Source organism: Amborella trichopoda, chromosome 12 (genome assembly GCF_054954075.1).
Source record: "Amborella trichopoda isolate Santa Cruz 75 chromosome 12, AtrichopodaSantaCruz75HAP2 v2.0, whole genome shotgun sequence".
Lineage (NCBI taxonomy): Eukaryota > Viridiplantae > Streptophyta > Magnoliopsida > Amborellales > Amborellaceae > Amborella > Amborella trichopoda.
In genome coordinates this window covers 29,194,919-29,200,491 of record NC_142347.1, presented here as the reverse complement: position 1 = coordinate 29,200,491, position 5,573 = coordinate 29,194,919, and the positions used below count along the sequence as shown (strand labels likewise).

The window sequence follows — 5,573 nt, the reverse complement described above, 5'->3', positions numbered from 1 at the left end:
GTGTAAAGTTAAGAGGAATTGCCCAACTTTGAGGAATGTACTGAATACTGAAGAATGCAAATCAAAAGGTTCCTAAACTGACCCCTTTTTTAAATCCATCATTTCAATTGTTAATGAATTCATAATTGATCTCTCTCTCTCTCTCTCTCTCTCTCTCTCTCTCTCTCTCTCTCCCACCTCCTAACCCATCACCCTCAATTAATTAATATTTTTTTTGTAACAGATTCAAATGACAATCATACTCATATTTGAAGAGTATTGGAGAAGTTGCATTAGTAATTATTGGTAATTAACGTTTATTGCATTGTTAATTATTCTTGTAAATTGGTTTTGTAATCTCAAGTATAAAATCTAATTGCATGTTGCAGGAAGTTGCTCTTTTGGTAATATCTTGGTCTCATGAAAGTCAACATATCAAGAAGAACTGAAGGATCTCTCATTAGCACCACTTCTTATTCTCAGGAAATTGTTCTTTGGGTGGAACTTGTGATCTCTCATTAGCACCACATACTTACCCTATGACAGGTTCTTGTTTTTGTGGGTGTGAGCATGGTAGAATACTGGCTGGTATGGTTGGTGGGCTTTTTGGGCTTGGAGGAGGCTTCATATTGGGGTCACTTTTCTTATAATGCATAGCATAGATCAGATAAAGAGATTCTTGTAATTTCAATTCTATGTTTCTGTCTCAAAATAGTTGGATGTATTCATTAATATTGGAAAATGCATTGAGATCACAACTCTAACTCTCTCTCTCTCTCTCTCTCTCTCCAAATTGTTTAGACCGGTGTTTATTGAATTCATTATCCACTCAGAACCCAATTCAAAGTTCATTAGAATAGAAGGCATTATTCACAATAGATATATATAAAAATAAACAAGGAGCTTTGTAAAGAATGGATGTTACTTTGCAATAAGCTTTAAAATTGTGGTTGTTACTTTGTAAGGAGCTTTGAATTTATGTAGAGAATTCATAAAGGTCAATCGCATATTAGGAGAGAAGAGGCAGAATGGCTTTGAATAAGTAAAAGATATCCAATTCGTTTAATGGAGACTGAATATTATTCCAACTAATCACTATGACTCTTGTCGATACTGTCTTGGAAACAATGGATTACATAGATCGTATTAATTAAAAGATCAAATGAATCAAATGATTGCCACCAAAGTTGAAAAGACATGAAGTAAAAAGAAACATGTATGGGTGATGCCATTTGATTTCGATGATAGCCAAGGAAAATATTCATTGAATTCACTCAATGGAATTCAATTCCTTTATTATCCAGTTTTCCATTCATCTTCGGGTTCCACTTATGGGCTCTATGAGCTCTGTTCATTCTCTCATTAGAGTTTGCAGTATTCATGAATCCAGTATCCACACTTGACCCAGGCCTATTAAGCTTAGAGCTCATAAGCACGGCTCTTTGAGCTCTATTCTTCATTATCTCCCCACATTGTGAGTTTCAGCTGCAAGTGGTTCTGAGCTTCTCTTGAAGCATTTCCCTCTCCCTCCAAATCTATAGAAAGAGGCGAAGATGTTGTTGAGAAGTAACTTGACAAGGTTCTGGTTCTGTTTTCCTCTTGGAGCCACTTCCACGACCTAATAATGCATTGACTGTGAAAGCAGTGATACCAAGACATCAGCTTCATAAAGGGAACATAATGTTCTTCTCTAACTTCAGTAACCAAAGGATACAAATACAATGGGCAGTTTTCATCTAGGTGGTTCATGTTAGACAAAGTCTCCACTGCTTTCTCACAAGCCATTACAAGCATTGGACAAGATGCGAGCTCATTTTTCCTTTTCTTGTAAAGTTGCAATCAAATGTGCACACCTATTCTCATCAACTTCTTTTCTTAGATGTCACCTTAGCAGCTTCCCTAAGAAGCTTCCTTGCTATTCCCTACCACATAATTTCAAACATAATAAGTTCAAATTTTTAATGAGAATTCATTCAACAGATTGAGTAATGTAGAAGTCTGGAAATGAATTCCAATTGATAACTACTAGTCTAAAAGTCCTTTATTGATACACTTGAAACCAATAATTGAGCAGGTGGGTGACGCCTCATAATTTCTTTCCCTTAGCATTTGATGATTGCTGTTGATCAAAATCAAAGAAAAGGCTGCTACCTTTTATGATACAAAAACAACAGTAAAGTAAATTTAATTTCAATGTGAATTGCTCATGTGAATTAATCTAAATTCTATCCAAACATTTTCTAGACATGAGCACATATTAAGATACAGTTAAGAGTAATAGAGATGAAGAAAATGTCATCAAAACAAGAATGTAATGGTAATTTTTCTATTGTAAAAATGGCAGCAGAAACAACAGTAATTGATTATAAAATAACATATTTTTTGAGTTACATAATCACTGCAATTGATCCTAAGTACTTTCTAGCCATTGATTTGTAATTCAAGAATAAGTTGTAGTGAAAATCCATTGTAATGAATGAAAACAAAAACAAATTGAAATAAAACAACACTTCAACCTTCAACTCTAACTAATATCCTTTGAGTTAAGTGCTCCCTTGGAGAGGCAAAGCTATATAGAAGCTGTAGACATTACAAGCACATTTAAACCAGTCAAACACATCAAGTGACTCTTTCATTTACTAAGGATTCTTGTAAACTATTGGACAAAATGATTTCCAGAACAAGAGAAAGCTAGATAGATATTGTTCTTCGAGCTCTTCCCAAGGGACATAAATTTAGATAGAGAGAAAGTGAAAGAAACCCAAGAAGCTCAGGCATATTCACATACTTCCATTAAAAAGTTCAACCTTTTGTTGCTATAAACGAAATAGGGCTTTTGCTGCTATAAAAATACACGGCACCTTGGAATATGGTGGAAGCATGGATTGAAGGAGAATGTAGCTCTAATTCATCTTCTATCTCCTCTCTCTCTCTCTCTCTTTCATTATATGCCTATCGCTCTGAGACTCCAGAGGATCAGGCCCACTATTAGTTGAAGCCCAAATTTCCCTTAGCAATTCAATCATCCTCCGATTCAAGCTTCGCCAATGGGTGCCAGACAACGAGTTTTTTAGGGCCAAAGACGGAACAAAGGCTCTACTGAGGTGCCACTGATAGCAAGGAACACCACGTATTCCCTTATGATTCAAGTTCTCTCTCTAAAGCTTGTTCTCTTTCTTTTTCTCACGATATCCCTTCTCATTTCGCTTCCCTGAAGTGGACTCCTCTAATCACTCTGTACCTTTTCTCTCTCCAAGAATTCCACAGTGAGAGAGCCCTCGGTGCTCTGGCCACAATGGAGGGAGAGAGCATGTCCTCACGTAGAGAGACCAAGGTGGTTAGATTTGAAGAAAGTAAAGAGGGATTCAAATTTGATCGTGAAATTTGATTTCAAATTCAAAATTTGAAATTTAGATTAAAAAATATTTTTTTGTTGTCTATATATAAACTATTAGGTTAAAGTAGATTGTACGACTGAAGATAGCCACTACACCGTTTCATTATATTAAGATACAATGGTTACATCGTATCATTTCTCTATCTGAAATATATTGTTCATAAATATGATATGGATGGTGCATAAAAGAGGAAAAATATCTTCATACCCCCTGTTTTTAAGTTTTATTTCTTAATGAACCCAAGATTTCAAAACATATATTAAATCATAGAGATCCCAACTATTATATCTTCTAAACCCCTACACCAACTTTACCCTCCTTTATCTTTTTTTTTTAGCCTAAACAAATCTTAGAAAGGCATATATCCTTTCTCTCTCTTAACCGTGATATTCCTCACCGTTGTCTCTCTTTTTCTTTATCCCCCCCATGATTCTCCCCAAATCCCTCTCTCTCTCTTCATACTTCCCCAACTCTCTCTCTCCCTCATGGTTCCCCAAACCTCCCTCTCTCTATCTGTGAAGCCCAGAGCAGGCCTTAAGAACACTTCCATTCATCGAGCTTCATGGCATAAGAAAGCATCCGGTTGCAGTGTGATAATATTTCCATATCATCTCCATTCTGTTTGTAAGTTGTGAATATAGAATTTGATGAGATAAAATCCCTATAAACCATTTCACCAAAGACCTTACAGGCCTCTTCTAAACTTTTGTATTTTGTATGGATCAGTGAACCCTGAGAAAGGGTATCTATAGTTGCACAAGCACTAAGAACACCAGAGAAATTGATATCATCAGCCTTGAACCTATGTATCTTCTTTTTTCAAACCAGATTCAACACTTGCCATCTATTAATCAAGACTACAATAAAAAACCAACTTGAATGAGAATTCCCCCTACAATGTTTTTTGGTACCCGTAAAAGATCCCCAACAATGCATATGCAAAAATGGGAGGGTGTTACCTTTTTAGAACGACAAGCCTCTGTCTAAGTGGGAGCCAATGATCCCAGCTCCACCCATCACTAAAATTTACGAAATTTCGTAGGGGAGATGGAGAAGGATGAGGCTTTGATGTTGACTGGTTGAAGCCACATCTGCACCATTGGAAGCCATTGCTACAGTTCTTGATAGAAAAGTTAAAGAAGACGAGGAGTTTTTGGTTTGCAGTGATCAAGTGGACATGTTTGGTTTGCAGCAATGAGGGTTGTTTAGAAAGTCAGGCTTCTGGTTTTCTGCAATACTAAAAACTGATCAGAAAGACTTTTGGTTTCCTGCAATGGAGAAGCAAAGCTATTGAAGATCAAAAAGAGAGTAGTGCTTTTTATTTTGATTATTGTGATCGAGATATTGGGCTAGGTTGCATAAAGCTATTGAAGATCAGAGAGACTTTTGGTTTCCTACAATGGGGAAGCGAAGCTATTGAAAATCAGAGAGAGGGTAGTGTTTATTATTTGGATTACTGTCATGACTGGGTTGTAGAGAGAGAAAGATGTGGCTTCTTTAGTTTAGAAAAATACAGGGGAGGAAAAGTGGGTACGGGAAAATAGAGGGAGAAAGAGAGTTGGGGGGATTGGGGATAAATCATGGGGCGAGAGAGAGAAGTTTAGGGAAAACACAAGGCAGAGAGTGGGTATAGGGAAACACGGGGAAAGAGAGTGGGTAAGGGAAACACGGGGAGAGAGAGAGAGAATTGGGGGATTTGGAGACAATCACGAGGGAAGAGAGAGAAGTTTGGGGGAAGTGAAGAGAGAATGTGGGTTTAGAAAGGGTGTGTCATTCTAAGATTTGTTTGGTCTAAAAAATAGAGAAAATTAGTTCAAAGGGTTGGAAGATACAATACTTGAGATTTTTATGCCCCAAGATATATTTTCAAACCTTAGGTGTATTGAGAAATAAAACTTAAAAACAGGGGATATGAAGATATTTTTCCCATAAAAAAATACTAAAAACTTAATAATATTTTTTTTAAGGTTGCTCTTCTTATCAAACTCCTTCTTTATGTATCTATACTATGTTCTGCAAGCATAGGATATATATTGTAAGAATAAAAGAGAATTTTATTTCTAGACAATATTTTAGAGTTAAAAAAATTAAAATATAAAAAAAAATCTATGTACTTTGAGAGATTTTAGGAAAGAAAAATTGTTTCATGCGGGCTGGATAAAGTTTCTACATATGCGGTCCAGAAGTGTATTGCAT

General features: G+C 36.1%; 1 long non-coding RNA gene across 1 annotated transcript; it reads right to left on the bottom strand.

The window, feature by feature from the left end:
* Nucleotides 1-1,036: 1,036 nt before the first annotated feature.
* LOC110007662 (uncharacterized) lies at nt 1,037-4,927 on the bottom strand. The gene is made up of 2 exons (XR_002281718.2): nt 4,337-4,927; nt 1,037-1,901 (listed from the first exon to the last, which is right to left on the bottom strand). It is a non-coding gene; the product is annotated as an uncharacterized LOC110007662 (long non-coding RNA).
* Between the last annotated feature and the right edge of the window lie 646 nt (nt 4,928-5,573).